The following is a 13,894-nucleotide window of genomic DNA, read 5'->3' as shown; positions in this document are numbered from 1 at the left end:
GACTTCAGTGCCAAATTGGTACTACTGAGACATCCAGCCTTGTGGACTGAGCAGCTCCCAGTTTCCTTGACTCTTGAGCTTGCAAACTGGTTTTCTTGGATTGGTATAAGATAATACAATAAATTCCCTTTTAATACAATCATTCTGTCTGTTCCTCTAGAGAACTCTGACTAATACAGGTTGTTTTACCAGGAGTGGTTCTAGAGAAACAATTGTAAGAGTGGATTTCTCTGGCAGGCTTGTTGCTATTTGACATTGGCTCTCCAATTTTAATGCAATTAAAGGCTCTAATGGTATAAAGAGAGTGCTTCTTGGGCAATAAGTAGATCACTTTTACTGGTAATAAGGAGGGTGCTAATAATACATGGTGTGAATTAATTAAAAAACTCTGATAAGCATTTGGTGATCCTGAGTCATGTCTTGTGAAGAGCAAGCAATTTAGTGACTCTGCATCTAAAACTTTTGAATATTTGTGGAAAAGTAAGACAAATGATAATGCTGGTTGGTTGCTTCTAGCATGTCTAGATAAACTATTAAGGGAAAATCAAAAGCTCAGAAAGGGAATTTCTAGGCTTAAGATCCACTTACACGATCTGAAGGTTTCTAAGAGTGCCCTGGAAGAGAGTCTCCTCTCTAGCCAGAACAGGGATCAAATTGCAGAAAATCAAACCCAAGCTCTCATTGAAGACTGGATAACTTGCAACACAAGCTCAAATCCCAGCCTCACAGGCTATCAGAAGTTAAGGTGAGGGCATGGATTGGAAAAGTGTGGGATTACATGATTTGGGATGAAGATGTGTGTGAAGACCCTGAGGAATCTGGGGACATTGAGCTCTCAGATTCTGAAGAAGTTGTTTTGCATGAGAATGTGGCCTTCCCTCATTTAGGGACAGTTGTGTCCCCACCCCCACCCCCTGAAGTCTTACCCTCTCCACCCTTGCCTGAGGGAATTAATCATTCTTTATCTTCTTTATTGGAGGAACCAGCAATGAACATCCTTGCAGGAGGTGCTGATATTCCTCAGTACCCATCCATCTTTGCCTGTAGGTAGGTATGCCCATAAAGGTGAGATAGAGACTCAAAGGAAGTGAGGTACACCTCTAAAGAACTTCAGGAGCTTTCCAAGTTGTAGAGGCAGAAGCATGGGAAATATGTGTGGGGATGGGTTTTAAGGGTATGGGATGATGGCAGAAGGAATATAAGATGAGATCAGGCTGAATTTATTGAAATGCGCCCACCAAACAGAGATTTTTCCAACTTGTGCAGTTGGAAGAATTGCCAAGAATTTATCTGATTGGTTGGCAGAAATATGGATCCAAAGATGGTCTACTGTGAATGAGCTCAAACTTCCTGATATCACTTGGTTTACTGTTGATGAAGGGATTAAAAGGCTGAAAGAACTTGGAATGCTGAAGTGGATTTGTCATGTAAACTCATCTTTGCCCCACAAGGGTAACGTCCAGAGATGTGCCCTTCACTAAGACTCAAGAAACAGATTAGTGAGGGAGCCCCAGCATACTTAAACTACCCAATCACTCATCCTTTATGTCAAAACACCGTAAAGTGGGATCTGCAGTTGCTACAGTAGGTGAATTAGATGCAATGGGTCTAACTAGATCTCAGAGTAACAAGTGCCAAGTGGCATTGCTGAATCACCAAATGTGAGTTGAGTGGGTATACCATACTGGACAGCATATGCAAAACAATGATCTTAATGGTATGACTCATGTAGACCTTTGGTACTGGCTGACTAACTATGCTATTTCCAGAATGAAATAGATATAAGCCTACTAAGTTCCTGCTTGGTATGTATAAGTAAAAAAGTTCCAGAGCAAAGGAACAAAATGCCACTTTGAATTATAGCAACACAGAGTCAAGCCCTCTTAATGAATTTCCAGACTTGAGCCAGTTTACAGATCCTGAGGCCCTTGATTAAAGAGGTGGCCAAGTACCCTTGAGGAAAGATCTTTCTAAAACCCCCCAAATCCTGAAGGAATATAAGAGAAAGTTAGCATTTTTTAAAATTTATTTTTTATTAATTAGTTTTGTACTCAGTGAATACAGTCAAATTGGTACCATGGCTAGCCTCCTTCCTGTCCTCCCCCCTCCCACTGGCCCCTCCTTATTGAAGTATATGGGTCATGCATTTTGGAGTTAGCCCTCTGTTGTAGGTAGGAAGAAATGTCTCTGTGTATCATGACCCAACGTGTGTCTCTGACATTCTTTCTGCCCCCTTTTCTGCAAAATTTCCCTGAGCCATGTTGGGTTCATTTTAGGTCTGCTTCAATGATGAGGTCTTGGGAGCCTCTGTCCCTGGATATCTGATTTGTTAGGAGTTGATTGTTTTCTATGTCTATCTCTTTTACAATTGAGCCTTTCAGCTTCATGTGATCCCATTGGAAGAGTGATTTTTTAAGATCCTGTGGTACTTGGGTTTTGTTCAGGAAGTCATTTTTCATTTATATATCATGGAAAGATCCTCCTATATTTTTTTCCAATAGTAGCTGAGTATCCGGTCTTATATTGAGGCCTTTGATCCATGTGGACTTGAGTGTTGTGCATGGTGAGATATGTGGATCAAATTTAAATTTCCTGCATATGGTTATCCAGTTTGTCCAGCATCATTTGTTGAAGATGCCATCTTTTCTCCAGACTATATTGCTAGGGCCTTTGTCGAATATCAAGTAGCTGTCGTAGCATGACCCAAAGTCTGGGTCCTCAATTCTATTCCATTTGTCTATGCTCCTGTTTTTATGCCAGTACCATGCTGTTTTTATTACTATGGCTTTGTAATATAGCTTTAGATCAGGTATGGTGATGCCTCCAGAGGTGTTTCTTTTGCTGCGGATATGCTTGGATATTCGAGGCCTTCTGCATTTCCATATAAATTTTGAGATCATTTTTTCTATTTCTGTGAAGAAAAATGTTGGGATTTTAATTGGAATTGCATTAAATCTCTATATTCCCTTTGGTAGTATTGCCATTTTCACAATGTTAATTCTGCCTCTTAGGAGCATGGGAGGTCTTTCCATTTTCTCAAGTCTTCTTCAATTTATTTTTTGAGTATTTTTATATTTTCATTATATTGATCTTTCACTTCCTTGGCTAATGTTATTCCAAGATATTTTATTTTACTATTTTTGTTGTTGTTGCTATTGAAAATGGGACCATGTCCCTTATTTCTTTCTCTGTACCTTTGTCATTTGCATATAGAAAGGTTACTGATTTTGTGCATTGATTTTGTATCCTGCTACTTTGCTAAAGGAGTTAATCACCTTTGAGAGTTTTGGGATGGAGTATGGAGTCTCTTGGGTCTCTAACATATACAATCATGTCATCAGTGAATAGAGCTAACTTAACTTCTTCCTTTCCAAATTGCATCCAGTTTATTTCTTTCTCCTGTTGTATTGCTAGAGCTAGCACTTCCAGTACTATATTAAAGAGCAGAGGTGAGAGTGGACAACCCTATCTTGTTCCTCATCTCAATGGGAATTTCTCCAGTCTGTCTCCATTATTATTTGGGCATTAGGAGTTTGTGTATAGCCTTTATTATGTTAAGATATGAACCAACCATGCCAATTCTCTCCAATGTTTTGATCATAAAGTGATGTATTTTGTCAAGGGCCTTTTCTGGATCTATCAAAATGATCATGTTGTTTTTGTGTTTAACTTTGTTTATGTGTATTCCATTGTGTTTAACCTTGTCCATTGACAGATTTCTGTATGTTGAACCACCCCTGCATTCCTGGGATGAATCCCACTTGATCAAGATGGATAATGCTTTTGATGTGTTGTTAGATTTTATTTGTGAGGATTTTGTTCAGGATCTTTGCATCTAAGTTCATCAGGGAAATAAGCTGGTAGTTTTCTTTTCTTGTGGCATCTCTGCCTGGTTTTGGAATTAGGGTGATACTAGTTTCCTAGAAGGAGTTGGGGAGTTTTCCCTGTTCTCCAATTGTGTGGCACAGCTTGAGGAAGATTGGTTTGAGTTCTTCCATAAAGGTTTAATAGAATTCAGCTGAGAAGCCATCTGGTCCTGTATTCTTCTTTTTTAATTATTATTATGTTTTTAATCTCAATGAGTGTAATAGGTTTGTTTAGGAGATTAATCTGCTCTGAGTTTAGCTTTGGTAGATGGTATTTGTCCAGAATTTATCCATTTCCTCCATATTTTCCAGTTTTGTTGAGTAGAGGTTTTTGAAATAAGTCCTGATGATTCTCCAAATTTCACTTATGTCTGTTGTGATCTCTCCTTTTTCACTTAGAATTTTGTTAATTTGTAGCATCTCTCTCTCTCTTTTGTTTTTCTTGATCTAATTGGCAAGGAGGTTTGTCAATCTTGTTTATTTTTGCAAAGAAAAAGCTTGTTGTTTCATCAATTTTCTTAATTGTTTTTTTAATTTCCAATTCATTAATTTCTGCTCTGATCTTAATTACTTCTTTCCATCTGGAGCTTTTTGGGTTAGATTCTTCTTGCTTTTTTAGTACCTTTAGGTGGATGGTTAGGTTATTGATTTGGGATCTCTCTGTTTTTGTTAGGAAGGCATTTAGAGCTATAAATTTTCTCCTGAGGACCACCTTTATTGTGTCCCATTTGGTACAATATGTTTTTATTGTCATTCATTTCTAGAACTCAATTTCATTTTTCATTTTGTTCACTACCCATTTATTGTTCAAAAGTGTGCTGTTCAGTTTCTAGGCACCGATGGGATTCTTGGTGGGTCTTTTGTTGTTAATTTCTAGCAATATAGCATTGTGATCTGATATCATGCAGGGAATTATGTCAACCTTCCTAAATATATGGAGGCAGGCTTTGTGGCCCAGTATACAATATATTTCAGAGAAGGTTCCATCCGCTGCTGAGAAGAATGTGTAGTCTGTGTATTTAGGATAGAAAGTTCTGTAGATGTCGTTAGGTCTAAGTGATTTATGGCTTTGTTGTGCTCTCTTACTTCCCTGTTGAGTTTCTGTCTACTACTGACAGTGGTGTATTGAAGTCCACAACTATGATGGTGTTGGTGGTTATTTCTGTTTTATTGTCAAGTAGGTTTTGCTTTATGAACTGTTGTGCCCCTGTGTTTGGTGCATACAATTTTATGATTGTAATATCCTCTTGATGGATCATTCCCTTGATAAGTAAGATGTGGCCTTCTTTGTCTTTTTTTGATTATTTTTGAAGTCTATGTTATCTGATATTAATATAACTGCACCTGTTTGTTTCTTATTCCCATTTGGTTGGAATATTGTTTTCCACCCTTTCACCCTGAGGAGGTGTCTGGCTTTAGTGGTGAGTTGGGTTTCTTGAAGACAACTGATTGAGGAGTCTAATTTTCTGATCCATCCTGTTAGCTTGTGTCTCTTGATGGGTTAATTAAGACCATTAATATTTAGGGTCATGACTGTGAGGTTTGTTTTGATCCCTGCCATATTGTGTTGGTATATGTGGTTTGATGTTTTCATGGATTTAGAAGTTTTTTGTGCCTTTTCTGAGTTTGGTTATTGTGATCTGCTTCTTGTAGGTATTTGAGTTTGATTATTTGATTCTTCTGTGTGGAGAATTTCTTGAAATACTCTCTGTAGGTTTGGTTTTGTGTTCATATAATTATAAAGCTGAGTTTTGTCATGAAAAGTTTTTCTTTTACCATCTATTATGAGGAATATGTTTGCTGGGTAGAGTAGTTTGGCTTGGAATCCATAGGTGCTTAGACTTTGCAGTGTTCTATTCCAGGCCCTCCTGGCTTTTAGGCTTTCCATTGCAAAGTCTGAAGTAATTCTGATGGGGTTACCTTCCAAAGTGATGCACTGTTTTTCCCTAGCTGCTTTTAGGATTTTCTCTTTGGTGTCAATGTTGAGAGTCTTAATGACAATATATCTTGGAGAATTTCTCCTTTGGTCCAGTCTCTTTGGAGTTCTGTTAGCTTCTTGTATCTTGATGGGCCTTTCTTTTGAGAGGGTGGGGAATTTTTCTTTGATTATTTTGTTAAATAAGTTCTCCATGCCTTTGGCCTGAATTTCTTCTCTTTCTGGTATTCCAATGATCCCTATATTAGAACATTTAGGGGTATTCCACAATTTCCTCATGTTCTGTTCACAGAAATTTTTGAACTTATTGAAACTTTTGAACTGTCAAACTGTTTCTTCCATCTCGTCTTCCAGATTAGGGTTTCTATCCTCCACATGGCTGACTCTATTTTGAGAGCTTCTAGAGAGTTTTGGACTTGTTCAATTAGGTATGTATTTTTTACTACTTTTCTGTGTATAGTTTCCATTCCTCTGTTAAACTCCCTTTTCACATTTTTTTTTCTGATATTCTTGATGCTTCTTGGAATTCATCCTTGCATTTCTTTATGTCTTCATTTAGCATCACCAGCTGATTTTTGATGTTTTCTTTTTTGTTTTTTTTCACTCTTCTTCATATCTCTTAACTGTCTTTGAATTCCTTCCATTTTCTTATCTGTTAGGTCTAATCTAGTGATGGCAGCATCCACAAGATTATTGGTCCTTTGTTGCTTTTCTTCAAGTAATACCAGTAGCTTGGTCAGGGTTGTTTTGCTCATAGCTTCATTTTGGTGTTCTGATCCTAGTGACTCTTGTATGTTTTGATTAGAGACGTTCATCGTAGGACTGGGTGGTCTAGTTGAATTTTCTTGCATTTGATTTTTCATTATCTTTCTTTTCTTTTCTTTATTTTTTTCTTTAGAGTTTGGGTCTCACTCTAGCTCAGGCTGACCTGGAATTGTCTACATAGTCTCAGGGTGGCCTCGAACTCATGGCAGTCCTCCTACCTCTGCCTCCTGAGTGCTGGGATTAAAGGTGTGCGACACCACGCTTGGCTACATGTTATTTCTTTTGCACTGTGGTCTGCCCATCACAGTGTATGGGTAGAGAGAGTAGGACTGTGGTCTTGTTGAATGGGGGAAGTTGTGCCTCTTGGGGGAGCTGACCGGAGCTAGCAGGTGGGCAACTATATGGGCAGAGTGGTCCTGAGATAACATGTGGATGGGTGGATCAGCATAAAGTCTCACAGTGCGGGAAGCTGAAGCAGCCTGAGTTCTTGTGCAGCTGGACACCAGCAGCGGGCAGATGGGTATGCAGCCAGCACAGCAGATGGGGGGATTGGGCCTGAGCTGGCATAGGTAGACATGCAAAGTGAGTCTGAGCTTGTGTGGGCAAGTGGAATGGGCCTGAGCTCATGCATGGACAGGCAGGTGGCTGGAGCAGTAAGCGGGCAAATAGGCAGAACAGGCTGAGTGTGCATGGGCGGATAGGCTGTGTGCACATGGTGGGCATATGGACGGATTGAGTATGAGCTCAAGCGGGCCAGTGGACAGAGCCTGCCCAAGGTCATGAGTGGGTGGGGTTAGCAGGGCCATCGCCCCTTCCCAGTAAGGCAAATGGAACTATGATGGCTTGGGTCATCTTTCCTACAGTAAGTGTGGGAGTATCCTTACGCTGGGACTATGGCTATAGCAGCTGCTTGGGGGGGAGGGATTGGGGGGACTGGTGTGCTACCTGTGAGTGAGAGAATCAGTGATCCCCCTTTTTTCCCCTCTGCGCCCTCCCTGTGGTGATCTATTAGAGATTGTTCTCCCCTAAAAGACCCAGTGAACCCTTAATGCCTTGCCTTTCTTTCCCAGGGAGGTGTGGTGCAGTTTGGCTGTCATCATCTTGACCAGAAGTTCTGAAAGTTAGCTTTTTTAAGGCAGTCCCAGTTATGGATTGAGGCTTAAGGAGAACCACGAAGTAAGTGCCAGCTTGCTTGCCCTGCCACCAGAAACTCAGCCAAAATGTCTGATTGAGTTTGATCTACAGCAACCTACTGCCCACACTCTACTGCATTACCTGTTTGGACTCATCCAAGTGGGCTGAGCCTCAGGCTTATTTTCCAGATTTACCAGCTAATGAGTTCTTTCCCTTACATATATGAATCTGATAAAGGCTGCAGCCTTTATGCCCCTTCCTCTCTGTGGAGACCCTCAGTGTGCACATGCATTTCTCTCTCTCTTCCTCCCCCCACAACTCTTACTCTGTACAGCCAAACATACATAATACTGTACTATACCCCCATACAACATGGCTGAGTTGGAGAGCATTATATTGCTTCTTGATCTAAATGTTTCTGCTTGCCTCTGCTTTATAGTTTGGGGTTACTTCTCCTTTTAATTAAGTGTATTATCCTTATTTGGTCTCCAAATCTACCACATGGGTACTCTTACCAACTCTATGCTTGCTGTGTACTTGCTCTAAACTTGGGGTAACCATAAGTGTAACCCTTGTAATCACCCATTTCTTCTCTGAATTTCTGTTCCGTTTTGATACTTTCCCTCTTCAGAAAACACATTGTTGATACCATGTGTGTTTTCTGAGTTTCTCTCTCTATGTATCTAAGTTCTACCTTCCTGTGCTTACAACTGTGTTCCAGTAATTTTCTAAAGATTTTTCTTAAATGAACCTTACAAAGCATACAGTCTTTCCACATGAGAGCCTGCTTCCTACTTTCTACATGTTTTGTCTTCCTTCTTAGACATCAATCTCCCTTAAATAAACTCCAAAACTTGGGATTTCCCCTTTTATAAACTTAACAATTCATAATTTATTCTTTTTTAGTTCATCTTTATTAATTCTTTATTAAAGGTAGGACAGCACACAAAACTTGGAATTCATAAATTCTGGGGGAACACCAAAATGCTGCATTAGTGCTATCTTTCCTCAGAGGGACATACAGTCTTTTGCTAGGGTAACTGTACATTGGGTAAAGAAAATAACCGGACCTTTCAGGGTCTACTAGACACTAGCTCTGAATTGACATTGGTTCCAGGAGACTCCAAATAGCATTACAGCACTCTAGCTAAAGGAGGTGCTTATGAAGGTCAAGTGATCAATGGAGTTTTGGAAAATGTTAGACTGACAATAGTCCAGTGGGTCCCCAAACTCATCTTGTGGCTATTTCCCCAGCCTCAGAGTGCAATGCATAATTGGGATAAATATACTTAGGAGTTGGCAGAATTCCTACATTGGGCCTATGACTTGTGGAGTGAGGACTATTATGGCTGTAAAGGCCAAATGGATGCCATTGAGCTCCCACTACCAGAGAAAATAGTGAAATAAAGAGTATCACATCCCTGGAGGGATTGCAGAAATTAATGCTACTATAAAGGTCTTGAAGGATGCAGGGGTGGTAAATTTCTACCACATCTTTCTTTAACTCTCCTATTTGGTCTGTTCAGAAGACAGCTGGAACTTGGAGAATGTGAGTGGATTATCAGAAACTTAATCAAGTGGTAACTCCAAATGCAGCTTCTGTACCAGATGTGGTTTCTTTTCTTTTTTCTTTTTCTTTTTGGTTTTTTGAAGTAGGGTCTTTCTCTAGTCTACCCCAGGCTAACCTGGGATTCAGTCTCATGTGGCTTTGAACTCAGGCAATCCTCTTACCCAGGTGTGTTTTCTTTACTTGAGCAGACTAACATATCTCCTGGTACCTGGTGTGTAGCTATTCTTCATGAATGCTTTCTTCTTCATACTTGTCCATAAAGACAACAACAAGAAATTTTTCTTCAGCTGGCAAAGTTAGCAGCAGTACACCTTTACAGTTTTACCTCAAGGTTATATTAACTCTTCAGCTCTGTGTCATGGCTTAGATTTCAGGGATCTTGATTGCCTATCTCATTTGTGAGTTGTCATGTTGGTCCATTATATCAATGACATTATGCTGATTGGATCAAATAATCAGGAGGTGGCAACCAATCTGGAGTTGTTGGTGCAGCATATGCCCATTGGGAGATGGGAAATAAATCCATTCAAGATTCAAGGACCTTCCATCTCAGAGAAATTTTTAGGAGTTCAGTGACATAGGGTATGCAGGGATATTCCTTCTAAGGTGAAGGATAAGTTGTTACACTTGACCCCTCCTAACACTAAGATAGAAACACACTGTCTAGTGGGCCTATTTGTATTTTGGAGGCAGCACATTCCTCACTTGGCTGTGTTACTCTGTCCCATATTCCAAGTAACTCAGAAAGCTGTTAGTTTTCAGTGGGACCCAGAACAAGAGAAGGCTCTTCAACAGATCCAGGCTGCTATGTAGGCTACTCTGCCACTTGGGCCATATGATCTGGCAGATCTGATGGTACTTGAGGTGTCAGCGGCAGATAGGGATGCTGTTTGGAGCCTTTCTCAGGACCCCATAGGTGAATCACAGTGGAGTTCCTTGGGATTCTGGAGCTAGGTCTGGCCAGCATCTACAGACAATTATTCTTCCTTTGAGAGACAGCTCTTGTCCTGCTATTGGGGCTTGGTGGAAACTGAACAATAGTTACTATGCAACCTGAGCTGTGTATTATGAACTAGGTGTTTGACCCACCAGGCCATAAAATTGGATGTGCACAGCAGCAGTCCATCATCAAGTGGAAGTGGTATATACATGATCAGGATTGAACACACCCTGAAGGCACAAATAAGTAACATGAGAAAGTTGCCCAAATGCCTATGGTTGCTACTCCTTTTCTGCCCCCCAAGCATGAACCTATGGCATCATGGAGTGTGCCCTATGATCAACTGACTGAAGAGGAGAGGTAGGGCATGGTTTATAGATGGTTCAGTGCATTACTCAAGTACCTCCCTGAAGTGGACAGCTGCAGGATTACAGTCCCTTTGTGGGACAATTTTGAAGGGCTGTGGTGAAGGGAAGTGTTTGCAATGGGCAAAACTTCAGGTACTGCATATGGTTGTGCATTTGCATGGAAGGAAAATTGCCAGATGTGCGGTTATACATGGTTTGTGGCCAATGGTTTGGCTGGATGACCCAGGGCTTGGCAGGAGCACAATTGGAAAATTGTCAAGAAGGACATTTGGAGAAGGTGTGTGTGGATACAGCAGTCTGAATGGGAAAAGGATATAAAGATACTTGTGTCACATGTTAATGCTCATCAGAAGGTGACCTCATCAGGGGATAACTTTAATAATCAAATAGAGCTGGGCATGGTGGCGCACGCCTTTAATCCCAGCACTCAGGAGGCAGATATAGGAGGATTGCTGTGAGTTCGAGGCCACCCTGAGACTCCATAATGAATTCTAGGTCAGCCTGGGCTGGAGTTAGACCCTACCTTGGAAAACCAAAATAAAAAAAATAAAAAAAAAATCAAATAGATAAACTGACCTGTTCTGTGGCTAGTGGTCAACCTCTTTCCTCAGCCATCTCTGTCATTGCCCAATGGGCCCATGAACAAAGTTGCCATGGTGGTGGGAATGCAGGTTATGCATGGGCCCCAAAACATGGACTTCCATTAACTAAGGCTAACCTGGTTATGGCTGCTGCCAAGTGCCAAATCTGCCAGCAGCAGAGACCAGCTCTGAACTCCAAATATGGTAGCATTCCTAGGAGTGACCAGGCAGTAACTTGGTGGCAGGTTGACTACACTGGACCACTTCCATCATGGAAGGGGAAGAATTTTGTCCTTACTGTAATAGGCACTCATTCTGGTTATGGATTTGCTTTTCCTGCATGTAGTCCTTCTGCCAAAACAACATCCATGGGCTTATACAATGCTTTGTTCACTATCATGGTATTCCAAACAGCTTTGTTTCTGACCAAGGAACTCACTTCATAGCCAAGGAAGTATGGCAGTAGGCTCATTATTGTGAAGTTCACTGGTCTTACCATGTTCCCCATTGCCCTAAAGCATCTGGCTTGATAGAACAGTGGAATGGCCTTTTAAATAAACAGTTACAGCATAAACTAGGTGGCAATAGCTTGGAGGACTGGGAGAGTGTCCTCCAGCAGGTTGTATATGCTCTGTATCAGCATCCTATATATGGTTGTGTTTCTCCTATAGCCAAGATTCATGAGTCCAGGAATTAAATGGTAGAAATGGGAATGATATCACTTACCATCACCCCAAGTGACCCATAAGCCAACTTTTTGCTTCCTGTTCCTACAACGTTATGCTCTGCTGGCCTAGAGGAGGGAGTATTTCTGCCAGGGGGTACAAAAAGCATTCCATTGAACTGGAATTTTAGACTTCCCTGGCCACTTTGGGCTCCTGATGCCCTTGAGTGAACAGGCTGAAAAAGGAATTACAGTGATAGCAGGAGTGGTTGATCCAGACTACTAGGGGAAAATTGGACTGCTCCGCCACAATGGAGGCAAGGAAGAGTATGTCTAGATTGCAGGAGATCTTTTAGGGTGTCTCTTGATGTTGCCATCTCCTGTTATTAAAATCAATGGACAACTACAACAAGACAGTATGATAAATGGCCCTGATCCTTCGCGAGTGAAGATTGGGTCTCCCCTCCATGTAAAGAACCAAGACCCAATGGTATATCTACACAATGGAATTCCACACAGCAGTAAGACAAAATGACACAATGAAATTTGAGGAAAAATGGCTGAACCTGGAATAGATCATTATCAGGGAACTTACCCAATCACAGAAAGAAAATTTCCACATAGTCTCACTCATCTACAGTACCTAACCTGAATCTACCCAAGATGCTGACATACCCAGCAAGCATCTTGAGGACTAGACAATAGAGTGTGTCAGTAGGGAGGAGAGGGCAACGGAGGGGGTGGGAGACACAAATCTAGACCCAAATGACAATGGTACCATAAAATTCTACATCTTAAAAGGCAGACCAAATGGTTGAACCTTCACCAGGCCTTTAGAGGGAACACCTGAACCACAAGACACTGGAGAGGGTATGATGAAGACTGACCTTTATCTTACAGCTTCTCTCTCTCTAACTCTTTTATATTAATTATATTTTTCTTCCATTTCTTAGTGGGCACTGACCTTTAACTCCCAGTACCAGCATGTGGCTATCATCCACAATGAGCTTTTGATCAGAGAGACCTACATGATTTCCTAAAAGGAAGGCAGATTTCTGTCACTGTACTTGATGACCCACCAAAGGTTAGTGGTAAGACCCTACTGCTGAAGACACCATATGTGGTTGACACATAAAATGGAATGGCATGGTTGAAGCTGGAAGAGAGTCAGTCCCCAGAGAGTCAGCATGTCTAGTGCCAGAAGGTGCTACATGGGAGACTGGGGGAAAATGACCAATATCTGTGCAAGCAACTCATGGTCTAACCTACTCTGCAGCAAATAACCTGTCGTGATGCTCTCACAAGTGCAATAGTGGTGCACAACCATGTTGGGAAACCAACTGCTCTTGATTTGGCTAACTGATCCCCTCAGTGGGTTGGGACCCATAGCTGGAGCTGGGAAGCAAGTCAGAACCATATCCAAACATGAGTCCACTCTCTATTATCTAGCTACCAACAATCGTAGGCTATAAGAAGGCCTGCACCTATTAAATTCTTTATAAAAAAAAATAAGGGTTATCTCATTTGCCTGGTGCTAACTTACTCTCTGTTGGAGAATCTGCTTCTCTTTTTCAGATAGACACAGATCCTAAGGAGAGAACCACCCCATCATACTTCAAAAGGGCTCCAGCTTAAACTAAGAATAATTGGCGAAACAAGCAAGCGTGTTGTTTTCTTGGTGAACCAGGTGCCAGCAAAAGGGTGAAGGAGATCGACACAGAACACAGTCAACTCCTACCAAATCAGATATCCAGAGACCCATAGGCCCCCAACACCTCATCACTGAAGCAGAACAAAAATGAACCCAACATGGCTCAGGGAAATTTTGCGGAAGAGGGGGCAGAAAGAATGTCAGAGTCAAATGTTGGGTCATGATACTCAGAGACTCTTCTCCTACCCATAACTGTGGGCTAACTCCACAATACATAACACATAAAGCTCAACAAGGACAGGCCGGGGGAGGGGTTAGGACATGGACCAGCCTAACAATGTACCAGCTTGACTGTATTCACTGAGTACAAAACTAACTAATGAAAAAAGGAGTTATTTTTAAAGATGTATACTTATTTC

The 13,894-nt window shown here is 41.2% G+C and overlaps 1 pseudogene; it reads left to right on the top strand.

Moving 5' to 3' along the window:
* Positions 1–778: 778 nt before the first annotated feature.
* Positions 779–12,055, top strand: LOC123460682 (annotated as a pseudogene).
* The last annotated feature ends 1,839 nt before the right edge of the window (positions 12,056–13,894 follow it).

This window comes from Jaculus jaculus, chromosome 5, assembly GCF_020740685.1.
Source record: "Jaculus jaculus isolate mJacJac1 chromosome 5, mJacJac1.mat.Y.cur, whole genome shotgun sequence".
Classification (NCBI taxonomy): domain Eukaryota; kingdom Metazoa; phylum Chordata; class Mammalia; order Rodentia; family Dipodidae; genus Jaculus; species Jaculus jaculus.
This window is presented reverse-complemented; position numbering and strand designations above follow the sequence as displayed.